The sequence below is a fragment of the Rattus norvegicus genome, chromosome 1 (genome assembly GCF_021556685.1).
Source record: "Rattus norvegicus strain SHRSP/BbbUtx chromosome 1, alternate assembly SHRSP_T2T, whole genome shotgun sequence".
Taxonomy (NCBI): domain Eukaryota; kingdom Metazoa; phylum Chordata; class Mammalia; order Rodentia; family Muridae; genus Rattus; species Rattus norvegicus.
The window spans coordinates 176323943-176343287 of NC_141534.1; the positions used below are offsets into that span (position 1 = coordinate 176323943).

General features: G+C 40.4%; 1 protein-coding gene across 7 annotated transcripts in view; it reads right to left on the reverse strand.

Annotated features, from left to right (window-relative positions):
* Stk33 (serine/threonine kinase 33) overlaps nucleotides 1-19345 on the reverse strand; it is a 179627-nt gene that overhangs the window by 105558 nt on the left and 54724 nt on the right. For 2 of the 7 annotated variants that reach the window (NM_001432628.1, NM_001432638.1), the window contains 1 exon segment: nucleotides 10613-10756. The gene's annotated coding sequence lies outside the window, so the exon portion shown is untranslated. 7 annotated transcript variants of the gene reach the window in all.

Consider the following 19345-nt stretch of genomic DNA (forward strand, 5'->3'; position numbering starts at 1 on the left):
CTCTTGTCTCTTACCTGACTCCCACTGAGATTTGGGACCCACATATGAGAGAAAGCAGGCAGTGCGTGTCTTTCTGACATAATTTTACTTAGCATAATGACTTCCAGTTCCATCCATCTTCCTGAAACTTGCCATCATTTCATTTTTATTTGTCTTTAAATTTGTATTAATTTACTAGGTGGGAGTATGCCATGGGCAAATGTGGAGGCCAAACGATAACTTCTGAGAGGTGGTTCTCAAGATGTGAGTCTTTAGCAGCTGACTCTGGTCGGGCATGGCAGCAAGTGTCATTCCTTACTGCAGAGCTATCTCACTGGACCATGACTCCTTTTTCCTTTGTGACTGTATACAGAGAAGCATATATCCTTAATCCATTAACCTGAGAGTAGGCCTCTAGAATGGCTCCATGTCTTAGTTAATGTGAATAATACAACAATAAACATGAATGTGCAAGTACAAGACACTAATTTTAAGAAAAGAAAAACATTCTCAAGGGATAAGGTGGAGAGCAATAAAAGATACTGACACCATCCCCCATCTGGCCTCTGTGCATATGACAGACCCCTACAGCAACACACACACACACACACACACACACACACACACACACCACACGTGTGCAAACACAACACACATGTCCACACAAACAAAATTAAATTAAAATTTAAAATTTTTTTCATTTAAAGAATCATTATTTAGCTATTAAAACTTATCATTTGGGAGAAATACATAGAAAGAGATACTTTAAAGAAAATCTATGTAATTCTACATCACTTTCTTTTTATAACTCTGTACATAGCATTGCTTCTTTCCAAAATCTGTAATGAATCAACACTTTAGACCACACTTAGATCCATGAACGTCTATCCAGATAACACAAAGACACATAATTTTTAGAGACATGATATCATTCTGTAGTTAAATTGGTCTGGGACTCACTATGTAGCCCAGGCTGATCTCAAACTCAAAATTATTCTCCTAACTCAGCCTCCTTAGTGGCAGGACTACAGTTGCATGCGCTGTGCCTAGATTTAGAGGTAGAATTTAAATACACACTTTCCAGTAGATTCAGAGACTAATAATGATCATGTTTTAATGCTCTCATAATTTCAATTATTCTAGAACAATATTTTGATGTTTCCTCAATATAAGGGAATATAGAAATTATAAAATATAATTCCACAAAAGTTACCAAAACAAGCTGCTTATATGGAGTGCAATAAGCACATTTGTTTTGTGAATCACCTATTATCTCAAATAAAGCCTGAGGGTAAAGGTAAAAGAGCAGTCTTTCTTGAGTAGCTAATCATCATAGCAAACGCATTTCATAATGAAATAGCCTTTTGTTCCGCTCAAAACCTATAGCTTGCCTCCTTTATTTCTAGTGACTTCTCGTGTTTTTCTTGTACTAATACTTTCTTCCAAAACACAAAGATTAATACAGCAGTGTGTATGAGCATTCTTCATAGTTCATACTTGTTTGACATATATTTTATGTAAGCATCTATGTTTGGTCTTACAGAAATAGAGGGCACAGATACAAAAGCCCTGGCCAACATCCCCATAACTACAATCCAAAGCAAAAGCTAAGGCATAGTAGGTACCATGTTACCATTTCTCTAAGGAAGAGATGATTTTTTTTCAATACTGTGAAAATTAAAAGTTCTTAAGGGGTCACACCTAAGGAGACATAGGTCCATCCCTGTGTTCTCTTGGGATGGGGGTTTAGTCCCTGGGAGCTCTGGTTGGTCGATATTGTGTTCTTCTTATGGGGTTGCAAACCCTTCAGCTACTTCAGTCCTTTCTCTAACTCCTCCATTGGGGATTCTGTTCTCAGTTCAGTGGTTGGCTGTGAGCATCTGCCTCTGTATTTGTAAGGCTCTGGCAGAGCCTTTCAGTAGATAGCAATATCAGGCTCCTGTCAGCATGCACTTCTTGGCATCTACAATATTGTCTGGATTTGGTGGCTGTATATGGGCTGGATCCCCATATGGGACAATCTCCAGATGGCCTTTCAGTCTCTGCTCCACATTTTGTCTCCGTATTTCCTCCTGTGAGTATTTTTGTTCCCCCTTCTAAGAAGGTCTGAAGCATCCACACTTTGGTCTTCCTTTTTCTTGAATTTCATGTAGTCTATAAATTGTATCTTGGGTATTCCAAGCTTTTGGGTTAATAGCCACTTTATCAGTGAGTACATACCATGTGTGTCTTTTGTGATTAGATTACCTCACTCAGAATGATATTTTCAAGTTCCAGTCATTTGCCTAAGAATTTCAAGAAGTCATTGTTTTTAATAGCTGAAGTTTTGATTAATTGTGCAAATGTACCACATTGTCTGTATCTATTCCTCTGTTGAAGGGCATCTGGGTTCTTTCCAGCTTCTGGCTATTATAAATAAGGCTGCTATGAACATAGTGGAGCATGTGCCCTTGTTATGTGTTGAAGCATTTTTGGGTATATGCACAGTGTTATAGCTGGGTCCTCAGGTAGTTCAATGTCCAATTTTCTGAGGAAGCTCCAGACTGATTTCCAGAGTGGTTGTACCAGCTTGCAATCCCACCAGCAATGGAGGAGTGTTCCTCTTTCTCCACATCCTCGCCAGCGTCTGCTGTGACCTGAATTTTTGATCTTAGTCATTCTGACTGGTGTGATGTGGAATCTCAGGGTTGTTTTGATTTGCATTTCCCTGATGACTAAGGATGTTGAACATTTCTTTAGGTGCTTCTAAGCCATTCAGCATTCCTTAGCTGTGAAATCTTTGTTTAGCTCTGAACCCCATTTTTTATTTTTTTCTCTGATTGACTCTTTTTTTATTTTTTTATATTTATTAACTTGAGTATTTCTTATTTACATTTCGATTGTTATTCCCCTTCCCGGTTTCCGGGCCAACATCCCCCTAACCCCTGCCCCTCCCCTTGTATATGGGCTTCCCCTCCCCATCCTCGCCCCATTACCATCCTCCCCCCAACAATCATGTTCACTGGGGGTTCAGTCTTGGCAGGACCAAGGGCTTCCCCTTCCACTGGTGATCTTACTAGGATATTCATTGCTACTTATGAGGTCGGAGTCCAGGGTCAGTCCATGTATAGTCTTTGGGTAGTGGCTTAGTCCCTGGAAGCTCTGGTTGGTTGGCATTGTTGTTCATATAGGGTCTCGAGCCCCTTCAAGCTCTTCCAGTCCTTTCTCTGATTCCTTCAACGGGGGTCCTGTTCTCAGTTCAGTGGTTCGCTGCTGGCATTCGCCTATGTATTTGCTGTATTCTGGCTGTGTCTCTCAGAAGAGATCTACATCCGGTTCCTGTCAGCCTCCACTTCTTTGCTTCATCCATCTTATCTAGTTTGGTGGCTGTATATGTATGGGCCACATGTGGGGCAGGCTCTGAATGGGTGTTCCTTCTGCCTCTGTTCTAAACTTTGCCTCCCTATTACCTGCCAAGGGTATTCTTGTTCCCCTTTTAAAGATGGAGTGAAGCATTCGCATTTTGGTCATCCTTCTTGAGTTTCATGTGTTCTGTGCATCTAGGGTAATTCAAGCACTTGGGCTAATAGCCACTTATCATTGAGTGCATACCATGTGTGTTTTTCTGTGATTGGGTTAGCTCACTCAGGATGATATTTTCCAGTTCCATCCATTTGCCTATGAATTTCATAAAGTCATTGTTTTTAATAGCTGAGTAATATTCCATTGTGTAGATGTACTACATTTTCTGTATCCATTCCTCTGTTGAAGGGCATCTGGGTTCTTTCCAGCTTCTGGCTATTATAAATAAGGCTGCGATGAACATAGTGGAGCATGTGTCTTTGTTATATGTTGGGACATCTTTTGGGTATATGCCCAAGAGAGGTATAGCTGGGTCCTCAGGTAGTTCAATGTCCAATTTTCTGAGGAACCTCAAGACTGATTTCCAGAATGGTTGTACCAGTCTGCAATCCCACCAACAATGGAGGAGTGTTTCTCTTTCTCCACATCCTTGCCAGCATTTGCTGTCACCTGAGTTTTTGATCTTAGCTATTCTCACTGGTGTGAGGTGAAATCTCAGGGTTGTTTTGATTTGCATTTCCCTTATGACTAAAGATGTTGAACATTTCTTTAGGTGTTTCTCAGCCATTCGGCATTCCTCAGCTGTCAATTCTTTGTTTAGCTCTGAACCCCATTTTTAATAGGGTTATTTGTCTCCCTGCAGTCTAACTTCATAAGTTCTTTGTATATTTTGGATATAAGCCCTCTATCAGTTGTAGGATTGGTAAAGATCTTTTCCCAATCTGTTGGTTGCCGTTTTGTCCTAACCACAGTGTCCTTTGCCTTACAGAAGCTTTGCAGTTTGATGAGATCCCATTTGTCAATTCTTGATCTTAGAGCATAAGCCATTGGTGTTTTGTTCAGAAAATTTTCTCCAGTGCCCATGTGTTCCAGATGCTTCCCTATTTTTCTTCTATTAGTTTGAGTGTGTCTGGTTTGATGTGGAGGTCCTTGATCCACTTGGACTTAAGCTTTGTACAGGGTGATAAGCATGGATCGATCTGCATTCTTCTACATGCTGACCTCCAGTAGAACCAGCACCATTTGCTGAAAATTTTTTTCCATTGGATGGTTTTAGCTCCTTTGTCAAAAATCAAGTTACCATAGATGTGTGGGTTCATTTCTGGGTCTTCAGTTCTATTCCTCTGCTCTATCTGTCTTGCACCCCATTTTTAAATAGGGTTATTTGTCTCCCTGTCATCTAACTTCTTGAGTTCTTTGTATATTTTGGATATTAGCCCTCTATCAAATATAGGATTGGTAAAGATCTTCTCCCAATCTGTTGGTTACCATTTTGTCCTAATGACAGTGTCCTTTGCCTTACAGAAGCTTTTCAGTTTTATGAGTTCCCATTTGTCAATTCTTGATCTCAGAGCATAAGTCATTGGTGTTCTGTTCAGGAAATTTTCCCCAGTGCCCATGGGTTTAGGCTCTTCCCCACTTTCTCTTCTACTAGTATCAGTGTATCTGGTTTTATGTGGAGGTCTTTGATCCACTTGGACTTAAGCTTTGTACACAGAGATAAGAATGGATCGATTTGCATTCTTCTACATGCTGACCTCCAGTTTTATCAGCACCATTTGCTGAAAATGCTGTCTTTTTTCCACTGGATGGTGTTAGCTCCTTTGTCAAAGATCAAGTGACCATAGGTATGTGGGTTCATCTCTGTGTCTTCAATTCTATTCCATTGATCTACCTGCCTGTCTCTGTACCAATACCATATAGTTTTTATCACTTTTGCTCTGTAATACTGCTTGAGGTCAGGGATGGTGATTCCCCCAGAAGTTCTTTTATTGTTGAGAATCATTTTTGCTATGCTAGGTTTTTTGTTATTCTAAATGAATTTGCAAATTGCTCTTTCTAACTCAATGAAGAATTAAGTTGGAATTTTTAGGGGATTGCATTGAATCTGTAAATTGCTTTCGGCCAGACGGCCATTTTTACAATATTAATCTTGCCAATCCATGAGCATGGGAGATCTTTCCATCTTGAGATCTTCAATTTCTTTCTTCAGAGACTTGACGTTCTTGTCATACAGATCTTTCACTCTCTTGGTTACAGTCACACCAAGGTATTTGATATTATTTGTGACTATTGTGAAGGGTGTCGTTTCCCTAATTTCTTTCTCAGCCTGTTTATCCTTTGGATAGAGGAAGGCTACTAATTTGTTTGAGTTAATTTTATACCCAGCCACTTTGCTGAAGGTGTTTGTCAGGTTCAGTAGTTCTCTGGTGGAACTTTTGGGATCACTTAAATATACTATCATATCATTTGCAAATAGTGATATTTTGACCTCTTCTTTTCCAATCTGTATTCCTTTGATCTCCTTTTGTTGTCTGATTGCTCTGGTTAGAACTTCAAGAACTATGTTGAATTAGTAGGGAGAGAGTGGGCAGCCTTGTCTAGTCTCTGATTTTAGTGGGATTGCTTCTAGTTTCTCTCCATTTAGTTTAATATTAGCTACTTGTTTGCTGTATATGGCTTTCACTATGTTTAGGTATGGGCCTTGAATTCCTGTTATTTCCAGGACTTTTATCATGACGGGATGTTGAATTTTGTCAAATGCGTTCTCAGTATCTGATGAAATGATCATGTGGTTTTTATCTTTCAGTTTGTTTATATAGTGGATTACGCTGATGGTTTTCTGTATATTAATCCATCCCTGCATGCCTGGGATGAATAGCCACAAAGGGCCTGCAGGTAGTGTGCTGTGGAGTCAGGCAAACATTCAGAATGTTGTTGGATGCTCACTTAAAGTTCCTTGATCTTCTGGTTTTTAAATCTATAGCCTTCCATCTAACATAAAAGGTACTTGCCAAACAGGACCTGGAGAGGTAACTAAACTGATAAAGTGCTTGCTGCTATTCCAGAGAACACTGCATTAGACCATATCAAAACTAACTGTAACTCCAGATCCAGATCATCTGACACTGTCTTCTAACTTCCAAGGGCACCTGCCCATACATACCTGCATCTTACATCAGATACATTACACATGAAGCACTCCCTCGGATATATTTGTTTGTGGTCACAATAAGTCACTATTCCTGAGTGCCAACTTATCTATAGTGCTGCTTACACTGCCAACCGAGATGGAGTTGGTAGTCTCTCTAGGATCACATTTCAATAGAGACAGTGTTATCAGCCTTTACAAGTGTCTGTAGACCCAAGATATCCCTCAAAGTCCTGATGACATCTCCATTTAGTTTATTCTGCATTCTGAAATCATGATTACCTTTTTAAAATCAAAGATACTCAGGATTTTTAAATTTTATTTTAGCTGTGATGCTTCTTTTTATAAATTATTATAATCACTACGACCACGTTTTGCACAACTTTTTAACATTTCATTTTAGTTCAATGGTACATTAAATTTTCTTTGTGGGCTAACTCAGACACTTACCCATCAATAAAAACAGGCTGGGTGGGAGTGGGGAAACCGAGTTGTAAACATTGTATTAAAACAGATCTATAGGTTCTATTTGAAAATGTGAAATTAACTGTAAAGTAAAATAATGGCCTCATGACTTGAAAGCCCCCTAAAAAGGGTTTGGAATATCCTTTGTAATATGAAATTTAACTAAGAAGACCACAGTCTTGAAAAATTGTTTGCAGGGGCAGGAGAAAAGAGGAAGTGTACATGAAATACAACATGCACATCACTTGTAATAAATGCTATATAATTCCCATAAGACTGTGGGAGAGTGATTAATTTGATCAGGAGGGCATATCAAAATATTTCACAAAGACAGTAACACTTGGGTGGTGCATTTCAATGTAATTCAGACTAATCAGTGTGCTGAAAGCTACTAAAAAGGCGACCCAGGAGGAAAGCTGTGAAGGCATGCAGGAGCTAGCAGGAAAAGACAGTCACTAGGCCACAAGTGGGAAAAAATGGCAGTCCAGGAAGGAGAGCACTGTGACTTTCTGATGACATAGCTGGGAGACCTGTGGTCTGATATTCTCCTGGGATTAAATGCAGGCTAAAGCCTATGAAGGCTGAAAACTCCGAGAAGCCCTACCACACTGAGGTAGAACTCAGAAGGATTTACAACCTACAGCAGTAGGCATCAAATTCTCTCGGTCCATAAAATTGATCCTGGATTTGTAGTGTCCCCAGGTGACAGAAAAAATAAATATGATCCTCCTCTAGAGGAACATGACCTCAGATTGTTTCTTCAATTTTGAAAAATATATCTGACACACAACTGACATTAAAATAAGAAACAAAGTACAAAATCAAACAAGAATAAAACCTAGAATATAAACTCAACTGAGACTTCAGACATTAAATTATGAAGCAGACCTTGAGTCAAGGAGATAAAAAGAAGAAAAATTTGGTTAAGTAATAAAACAAATGCAAAAATTAGCAAAAATGATATTAATGCAAAACACTGTTCTTATTTCAAAGGAATATGGAATAATTATTCAATAAAAATGATTAACAGTGGCCCAGGAACACATTCAACCTGCCCCAAATATCATGTTCCAATATGGAAACAGTTTTCTGAAGATTTTATAGTTATAGAATGAGAGAAGGTCGTAAGTCAAGAGAGTTTTCCAAGGACACTGGCAGGAACTCCAGGCAGGCAGGAAGTCTCTGCTTCAGGTCTCTTACATAGCTGAGAGCCTTGCTGGTTCAGGGCAGGAAGAGCTAAGTGGTCCAACAATGCATTCCAAAGGCTTTGCATGAGAGTCGCAAGGCCTTAAGTAAAGCAAAAGGTAAGGTAAGCAATGGACGGCTATTAAGGGAACTATAAATAACGAAAAATAATTTTTTGTTCTGGATTTACAAAATTCTAACCCTCTACAATCCTCAAGTTCTATCAGTATAATGTAACCTTGAACTCGGGTGTGGCTTTTTTCCTTCTAGAAACCTTAGTTCACAAAAGAATACAGAATCTGAGAACTTCAACTGCAAACACTAAAAAGGAATCAGCCTAACAGCCAGAGAAACTCAGAGGAGTTGTAATTAGAAGATCGATCTATTGAAAAAGTTCATCCAGGGACATTGAGATGTCTCGGTGGGCAAAGGCACTTGACACCTAATCCTGACATCTTAAGCTTGATCCCCAGAAGCCATGAAGAGAACTCACTCCATAAAGTTGTCCTCTAACATTCACATACATACCACAGTATGTGTGAACCCACTTTCTCTCTGTCTCTTCTCTCTCTCTCTCTCTCTCTCTCTCTCTCTCTCTCTCTCTCTCACACACACACACACACACACACACACACACACACACACACACACACACACAGGACAAATTTTTCCAAAATGCATCCAGACTGAATCAAAAAGAAAACAAAAGAAACCAAGAAAGGCGAATAAAGAGATTTGACTTTTAATAAACTAGGAAAAATGAACATTTAAATAAAATCAGAATGCCACTGAAATGAAGAGAAGACTAAAGGCCAGAGCGAATATTACATGCCAACAAACAAGACTCTCAGAAGAAATGGGGAAATTATTAGTAACATGAAACTTAACAATTCTAAATACTGAGGGGGAAAAAGTCAAAACTAACACTACTGAGAAGATGGGTCACTGACCACTAGAAAGTCACCTTCTGAACAACAAAAGGTCAGAATCAGAATCAGGCTTCATGGAGAATTCTACCAAATGTTTAAATCATTAATTTCAGCTTCTTTCTAACATTTCAGAAGTATAGAGAAAGGGAAACTTCCAAACCCATTTGAGGAAGGCAACATTATTCTGATAATAAAGCCAAATACACCACTGTACGCCAATACCCAGATAAAAATAGGTACAAAAACTCAACTACAAAATTCAAGCGTACATTAAAGGAGTAACACTAGGCTGGAGAGACAGCTCAGTTGTTGAGAATGTGTACTGCTCTTGCAAAGGACACAAGTTTGATTCCCAGCAACTCATAGTTTCCTTCTAATTCTAGCTCCAGGGCATCCAATGCCTCTAGCCTTCAACAGCACCTACACACACAAATCATAGAAATAAATAATTAAATAAAAATCAACTTACATGATAAAGTACATTTAACAAGAGTAAGGGTAAAAATCACAATCACGGGGTTGGGGATTTAGCTCAGGGGTAGAGCACTTGCCTAGCAAGGGCAAGGCCCTGGGTTCGGTCCCCAGCTCCAGAAAAAAAAAAAAAATCACAATCACATGAATATCTCCATAGATGTTTAAGCACAGGATAAAGATATATGATACAACTTATATAAAGAATCCAAAATAGACAAATCAGAAAAAATAATATAATATTGGGGTGAAAGAAGCAAGGAGGTATGAGTTAAAGCATACCAAGTACTAGTATATCTTACACATGAGTTTCTTATGAGCTTGGTATTATATTTATCTACAAACTTGAATCTAGACTATCCCAGGTTATATTTATGAACCTTCATGACTAAAGCCAGAGCCTAAAACCTAAGTGCCAAGGACCAGCCTCAGCTTGGACCGAGGTTCTGAGGAAGGGGTGCCTGGGAACTGCAAAAGAATGACTCGAAGTCAAATAGTGGGTTACAAGCTGACAACCTATGCTCTGCTCCAGACAGCTTTTTCTTGCTATTCTAAAAACTCTCTGGATATCTCATCTCTTGCATATCAAAATGGCAGACTTTTATTTACATATCAATTCAGTCATTACCCCAGGTTCCCTTCTGATTATCCCATGAATCATATCCCATGACCCCAGCCTCTTGATTCTTAGAGACAATAAGCATATATATTTTTAACACTGCAAAAGAATTCAGAGCTCTGCCTGCCTTTGTTAAGCACAAACAATAAGCTAGTGGGGTAGGACTCTGCCCTAAAATAACCATTGCTAGCATGCCTGGGACTGGACATAAACTCCCTCTGTCCCAGGCTGACCTTGAACCTGGGAATCTACCAGCCTTTGTAAGTGCAAACAAACAAAAACTTAGCTGAATGAGATCCTGCCTTGCGATCACCACTCCCTAAATCTCTTTAGCTCCCTCCTTAGCATCTTTCTAACAAGCTGGCCCATAGTGCAGCTGCCTCTGTTCTTTTAGATCTGTGAAGCTCCTTATACAATTCATATTGCATCCTTACATTTTGCATAGTTGAAATTATATATTTTTGAACTCACAGTTTTGTTTTCATAGTTCTACCCATAGCTTTAAGGGCTGTCCTGAAGGTCTCAGCATTTACAATTTTGCTGAGACATGATGCACCCTTGACTCCTGGATTCCTGCTGTTATGGAATCATTAATCTTGGCGGAGAGAATATTTCCTGAAGGAAATAAAATATATATATATATAACCTTACACCCACAGCAACCATCAACACTTAGGGAGGCCCATGCCCTGCTGGCTCTATTCCAGGGGCGGGAACCACATCACACCATCCCCTACATGGCCAAGCTGGACGCAGCACCTAAGTCCATCACAGGATAATGAATAAGGCATCTATCTGATCTATTTGGTCATGTCACTGTGAGTTACCCTATGATAAATATTTGATTCAACTCAAAACATCTCTAGGAAGTTCTGTGCAACAGTAAAACCATGCCAGGAAGCTTGGTAAGGTAGAGCGGGCTTGAGACCTGGAGACTCAGTGGGCACACACCTGAGATTTAAGTGACTCCTCACTCCTTGCCAGATTCCTGGCCTGGAACATGTGCCACACTCCCCATATAAGGAAACATGACTTGTGATCAAGTAGGCCCAGAACAGAGTTCTTCGTGCTAATGAGGTACCTAGAGGCCCTGAGGGCTTAGCCAACAAGCTCTTCCCAGACATTCCTCCCTGCAAAAGGTATTTAATCTTGGGTCAGACCCTGAGAAGTAGATATACACCCATTTTCTGCGATGAACAACCAATAAACAATATAGAAAAGATGGACTGTCTCTATCATCCACCAACACCATGGGAAAGGTGGAAAAGGCCTTTGCCTACAGAACCTTAGTTTAATTCTCTCGTAGACGGCTGCTCAGCTCTTAAACAACTGCTGCCAAGCTTACGACAATCGCCTACACACACACACACACACACCTCCCTGACTAGATGCCAGTCTCCAGCCTGCATGCCTGATTCCATTCTCTGCTCTTCGGAGACTCCCAGGGGTACCTGGATGTCCAAGAGTCTAAGAACCCCACAGCCCTGGCCTCATCAGAGACCCAGGGGACCCCCAAAACAGCTCCAGCTTTCCCACATCTCAGACTGTGCTTCCCCACCCCCAGAGCAAGCAGCGTCTCAGCGCTTCCCTGAAGCCCACCTAGCACCAGTCCAGTGAGATAAGCACAGTCAAACTCCCTGAGTTTCACCACCCCCACCTCCCCAAGCAGCCATGCCCTGAGGTGGGCAGAACACAGATCAATGAAGTTCTGCGATATGGCTGTATGCAGAGCAGTAGATAAGCACAAGGTAGGCGTTGTGGTATATGCCTGTAATCACAGCATTTGGGAAGCTAAATCAAAAGGAACATGAATTTGAGGCCAGTGAGATGCTGACTCTATCCCACACTCAAAAACATGTGGGAAGAAACTCTGAAACTTTTGAACATAACCCCATTTTAGTCTATTTATAGAAATAATAAATACCTGACAGCTGTCTGGATCTTCATTATATGTAATCTTGGCCAGGAGTAGGATGGCTTTGAGGGGTAAAAGTGCCTGCTGTCAAACCTCAGGACTTGAGTTCAGTCCCCAGGGCTCATATAACATAAAGGGAGAGTCAGTTCTCTCAAGTCATCTTCTAATCCCCAGGCACAGCGCACCATGGTACACAGGGGCCCTGCCCAAGAAGCACTTGCTGACAAGAGCCTGGTATGGCTGTTCCCTGAGAGGTTCTGCCAGCACCTGACTAATACAGATGCAGATACTCACAGCCAACCATCAGCCTGAGCCCATAAGAAGAGCGAGGGGAAGGACAGAAGGGGCTGAAGGGGGTTACAACCCCATAGGAAGAACAAGATCAACTAACTGAGCCACCCAGTGCTCCCGGAGACTAAACGTGGAGAGACCCATGACTCTAGACGCAGATGTAGCAGAGGATGGCCTTATCTGGCATCAATGGAAGGGGAGGCCCTTGGTCGTGTGGAGGCTTGATGCCCCAGTGTAGAGGGACTCTAATGTGGTGAGGTAGGAGTGAGTGAGTGAGTGAGTGAGTGAGTGAGTGAGTGAGTGAGTGAGTGAGTGAGTAGGTAGAGGAGCACCTTCATAGAGGCAAAGGGAAGGTGGGAGAGGGGGGAAAAGATGGGGAGGTTGTGGAGGGGGATATCATTTGAAATGTAAATGAATAAAATGATTACTAATAATAAGAAAAGATCTAAGCTAGACCACAAGAATAAAAGAAAAGAAATAAAAAGAAAAAATGTCTACTATAATGTTTATAATGAGGGTTGGGGATTTAGCTCAGTGGTAAAGCACTTGCCTAGGAAGCGCAAGGCCCTGGGTTCGGTCCCCAGCTCTGAAAAAAAGAACCAAAAAAAATGTTTATAATGCCTTTTGGGATTAATATCATTATCCCCCATTATTTAGATAAGGAAATTAAGTCACTGTGGCTATGTGACTTGCCCAAAGTCACTGCTAGTAGAAAATAAACTAGGATTTGAACACCAATAGTCTCTATCCAGAGTTCTTATTCTTAGCTAACAAACTTAATTTTCTGCTGAAGCTTCAAATTACTTTGAACAAAATGTCTTTGATTCAGTAAATACTAACTTACTGTGTAGAGAGAAAAATTCCAGGAAAATGACCACTGGAAAATTAAGTGTGGCCTTTCTGCCTAATTTTAATCTAATTATTTCTCTTAGTTTCTGGAGCCCATAGGCAGACAGGACCTGGAGAATGTGAGCAGACATTGTATCTGCTCTTATGTATGGCATCAGAGGAAGCATGAATGGGACTTTTCCTAAACCAAAGTATAGCTAGGGCATCAGTGGCAAAGAGCCACGGCTAAAATTCGATACTAAAGCTTCCTAGAAAAATCTTGGACTTGAGAGATTTGTGATTCCTTATGGTGAAACAATGGACCTCACTCGAAATATCCATGCTCTAGTCCCCAAAACCTGGGAGTGTGAATTTTGGTGATTGGATTGCATTGCAAATCACAAGATGGTTATCCTTGAGTCTAGAGGGTCTAGGAATGTCCTGGGGAAACATAGGGGTCCTTAGAAGAAGTTATGTAGGAGAACAGTAGGAGATATGACAACAGTGTCGGAGTGATACAGGGGCAGACCTGTCAAAGATCTAGAAAGAGGCTGTGGCCTCAGCAATTATGTAGTTTCAGAAGATGCAAAAGCTAAGGCAGTTGATTTGTCCGGAGAGCCTCCAGAAGGAACCTGGACCTTGCTGACACCTTGTCTTTAGCCCAATAAAATTGATTTCAGATTTCTGACCTCCAGAACTGTATGATAATAAGTTCCTATTGATTTAAGTTTGTGGTAATTTGTTATAATGGCAAGGGGGTAAGCTAGTACATTAATCAAGAAGAGTGGCAGAGCTGGGAGACTCTCTGTGGACATGCTGCTCTCCCTGGCCACAGAAAACTGGTGAGAGTGGGGCTGAAAAGTGTGCTAAGTCCTCTTTGCCTAGAGCTGAAGAGAGACTCTGCACCGTAGCAACAAGAACATGGGAAACACCCCACGGTGCCTGGAAATGGAACAAAAATATTTACATACTAGTTTCAAGTGTGGAAAAAAATGTTCATAGACTGAAACAAAAGTTCACTTTCTTTACACTTGGATGTTAGGGAACAGCTCTTAAGTATTAAGATCAGGCATAGAAAAACAGTAAGTGCAAAAATACTCAAAAGTCACATGGTGGGGAACCAGGAAAGTCAAAGTCTTCCAAAGCAAAATGAAATTTACTAGTAAGGAAAGAAAAGAAAGTCTTGATAGGAAAATAATTGGAATTTAACTTTTGTATGATAGTAGATAAATGCAAGGGAGTTTTACTTGCTCAAAAGTTGGAAGACCCCAATCATCACTCCCAAGAAAAAAGTAAGATTTACTATTTGAAAACCTAGGAATACTTTCCAAAATGTTCTGATAAAAATAAAATTAAAATTGAAATCAAAATTATCAATGCTGAAAAAGTCAATGAAGAATGTGTTTCTAAGTGTGACAAGTATGAGCTATCCCCAGGGGAAGCTTACCACTTCAAAAACATTTCCGGTAAAGAAAGCTGAAAACCACAATTAGCCTAGTGTTCATCTCTGGCAATGGGATGAGAATGATTCAATAGCAGAAAGTACAATGAATAGAGGCAAAACTCCCCTAGTGAACTTACAAGCCTCAGAAGGTAGCATGAACAAACCTGAAGACTGATTCTTTGGAAACATTTTTTCTTCTTTATTCTGATAAAAGAATACTGAGAACAAAATGTCTAAAAGATTAAAGAGGGTGAAGGGAAGTGATACACACAGATAGAAAAAATTAAAACAATTTAAAAAGAGCAACACTTGGAATTGTGTTCCAGATACAACTGCTGCTTAAAAGAGGCTTACGACTTAAGTACACTATCATATCATCCGAAAATAGTGATATTTTGAATTCTTCCTTTCCAATTTGTATCCCTTTGACCTCCTTTTGCTGTCTGATTGCTCTGGCTAGGACTTCGAGTACTATATTGAATAAGTAGGGAGAGAGTGGGCAGCCTTGTCTAGTCCCTGATTTTAGTGGGATTGCTTCAAGTTTCTCTCCATTTAGTTTGATGTTGGCTACTGGTTTGATGTATATTGCATTTGCTGTGTTTAGGTATGGGCCTTGAATTCCTAATCTTTCCCAGACTTTTACCATGAAGGGGTGTTGAATTTTGTCAAATGCTTTCTCAGCATCTAATGAAATGACCATGATTTTTCCCTTTGAGTTTGTTTATATAGTGGATTACGTTGATGGGTTTCCGTATATTGAGCCATCCCTGAATACCTACTTGATCATGATGGATGATCATTTTGATGTGTTCTTGGATTCGGTTTGTGAGAATTTTATTGAGGATTTTTGTATCAATGTTCATAAGGGAAAGTGGTCTTAAGTTCTCTTTCTTTGTTGGGTCTTTGTGTGGTTTAGGTATAAGAGTAATTGTGGCTTCATAGAAGGAATTTGGTAGTGCTCCTTCCATTTCTATTTTGTAGAATAGTTTGGACAGTGTTGGTATTAGGTCTTTGAAAATCTGATAGAATTCTGCACTAAATCCATCTAGTTCTGGGCTGTTTTTGGTTGGGAGACTTTTAATGACTGCTTCTATTTCTTTAGGGGTCATGGACTGTTTAGATGGTTTAGCTGATCGTGATTTAACTTTGGTACTTGGTATCTATCTAGAAAATTGTCCATTTCATCCAGATTTTCCAGTTTTGTTGAATGTAGGCTTTTGTAGTAGAATCTGATGATTTTTCTGTGACCCACAGAAAACTTAGATAGGAAAATGATTCAAGATCAACTGTAAGCAGTTTCCCAGCTTAATTGTGTAGGTTTCAACAGTAGAAAAACAATGCCCTCTCTAACTTTACTAGGCACCAGCAGCATCTCATCAGCTAGTAAAAAACATAAAGAGCCCTAGAGTTCACTCCCAGATTCTGAAATTGTAACGTGTGGAACAAGAATCTATATTTGTAAGCATATGAGTAATTTTGCTAACACTGTTCTTAGAAGATGCTTTGAGTAACAGTGGTTTACTCCAAGAATTAAACCAAGAGTTCACAGACTATGGTCCAGGAGCCAAGTCTGGCCCATGCTTACAAACAAGTTTTAAGTTACAGGGCTATGCTCATTCATGCCTATGCCAACCTTTACTCTACAGTGGTAAAGCAGATACAACAGAGACTGAACAGTCCACAGAACCTAGAGTGTTTACCATCTGGCCTTCACCAAAAAGAAAGCTATCATCCCTTGCCTCAGCCTCCACACTTATTCCTTACACACACACACACACACACACACACACACATACACACACACACACACACACACAAAATTCTAATGGTTAAAGTTTAGACATAAGGTAACTTTCATCTAGAATCTATGCTCGGTTTTGGCAATAACCACTGTGTTAAAGAGGGTGTAAGGCTGCCCACATCCATAGAGAAGGTTGCCATAAATTAAAGGTGTCCCCATTGAGAATGGTGGCTGACAGCATGTAGAGTGAATACTCACTGAGCCAACTGCAAAATATACAAGGTTTAAGGCTTTATTTTCTAAAGATGGTTGGAAACTCCCACAAAATAGGGAAGTACTGCATCCATTTTTAACTGCACCATTAACAACATATAGCTTTTGTTTCAATGACTGTGCAAGTTATTGTAATAATATGCAAATGTTACACATTCATAAAAATGTAGGGAAAATAAAACCACTTTGTGATTTTATCAAAGTATAAGACAGACCAATTTTGTCATGTTTGTACACAAGATTTCCGAGATTGATGTCTGCTCTTGAAAGATCACTAATAGCATTTTGAATGCATGAGCCTATATTTTATCTATTGAAATTGTCCCCATTATTAAGACATCTTTCAAAGATCCTAAGTCTAAATTTTGGGGTGATTTTTGCACATTAATGCTATTTTCCCATGATGTTAGTTCCAAAACAGTGGCCCAAACATATCAGCAACATAAATTGTACTTTATGATTTACATATTTACATGATTACTTAAGAAGAAAAAAATTGGTTGTTCCAAGCAAAAGAAAAATTACACAAGAAAATTTATGTTTGGAGTTGTTGTCCAGGGCAGAAGAAAAACTGCAGGTGATCATTTCAAAGGTGGATAAGAAACAATTAACATTGAAACCTAGGAGAATCAGAAACAATAGCAGGGTTGCTGCTGAGGGCACTGGTGGTACAGGGATAGCGAGGCACTGCTAGAGGAAGGACCTAGAAGAATGAGGGCCAACTGCACATAGTCAGACATGGGAGCCTGTTCCATCAGTGCAGTGTGTTCCCCACATGAACAAAGCCTGACTCACAGAAAGAATTTAATTAGTATTTATGGAAATAAATATAAAAAAACACAATGGGGCAAAAGGAGGAAATGCTGGAGTTTACAGCAAAAAGAATATTCTAAACCCTTCCAACAAGGCTGTGGCTTGGGTCTCACTACCAAATGGCATTTGTACAGAAAAGTGGGGCAAGGTAACGTAGGAAAATGAGTCCCTCTACCAGAAACGGAAGTGGCCAAAGCTTCAGCTGCTGCTAATGGACTAACTTGCTAAGGACTGGGCCAGCTCTGTGAAGGACAATGGCTCCTCACACACCAGAAGCCAATCCATTTCTCCCAGTCCATATGCTGAGTAAACACAACTACCCCACAGGGAAGAACGAAGAACTGACAATGGCAGCCTAACAGTCATTGCCTTACCTCATGTGTGCATGTGGACACCACAGCAAACATGTAGGGGTCTAAGCCCTATCGACCTTTGGGGTTCCTTTCTCACCTTTCACCATGTGGGTTCAGGGTTCAAACTCAAATTATCAGGCTTGGCAGCTACTCTGTCACCTGCTGAGCCATCTTGCCACCCCCTACCTCTCAAGACTTTTAATCCTGATACACAAGAGGAGGTTGTATTTACTTTACTGTTTCATTAATGACTTTATTTATGGGTTTTATTTATTACATGCTTTTTCTAGCAAACTTTTATCAATTCTACTTAGCAAGACGAAGAGCAGAATATCTGCTGTGCAGTTGATGATATTTGTCCAAGCATGCTGAGTGAAATATGTCAGCAAAGCAAGATAATTCTAAGGAGAGAAGCTTTAGAACTAGGGAACTATGTTTGTGCCTAGAAACTGTGACTCTTCTAAAAATATATATAAGTGTGTAGACCCACTTTTCTCTGCAGAGAAATGTAGTACCTTCCTTAGAATCTACAAAGGGTTCAAACTACACCCAAGTATCTAGAATATAAAGAACCACACTGTAGTGTCTTATGAACACTAGGTTATTTGTGGGGCCTATGGTTTAAAATTAAATAGAAATTCAAGAGTATAACATTAGCCATAGGATACTATTTCTTCAAATTTGCTTAACGTTGGTGTGTGTGTGTGTGTGTGTGTGTGTGTGTGTGTGTGTGTTATATACCACACAAAATGGTCATGTTCAGTGAGTCTCCAAGAAATTGATTTTCTGACAAATGAAATCATCATCCATGAAGAACAGTTAGACGACTGAGGCTCCAGTGGGCGCTACACTGTCTTGCTCTAAGAGACATACGGTCTTCCAAAATGAAGTAGCTATTATTAGAGAACAACTGTCCACAGTCATCAGAAACAAAAGAGCATCTCTGTGCAGTCATGTTCAGCAACTGAAGACCAGGTTCTGTGCAAAGGCTGCCATTGGAAAGATATTACACACTCAAGATTCTCTGGGAAAATGGAAAATACCAGGTAAATGTTTAGGAATTAAAAGAGAATAAATACTTCCTTGTAGTGATGAATTGAGTTTCCCTAAGCACCTTAAAAGGAAAAGAAAGAGATCTTCCTGGTTGCTGCTGCCACAGAGAGCTCGTAGGCAGCACCCCACAAGCAAACTTGAGCCTTGGGACCACAGGTAAGACCAACTTTTCTGCTGCAAGAGACCTGCCTGGTGAACTCAGGACACACGGAGGCAAAATTCCTCTAGGACCGGGCACTTCCGGTGTTTAACCAGGAGTCTCAAACCCGCGGATCTCGGCCCGCAGCAGCTCTCTGCTCCCAAACCCCATGGGAGAGAGACCTCACCGCCTGGTCAGGTGGGCACTCCTGAGGCTGCAGAGCAGAAGAGACCACCAACACTGCCCACCCCTGCCCACATCCCTGGCCCAAGAGGAAACTGTATAAAGCCTCTGGGTTTCTGTAGAGGAGGGGCCAAGAGCAGCAGGACCGCTGCATCTGAGACACCGCCAGAA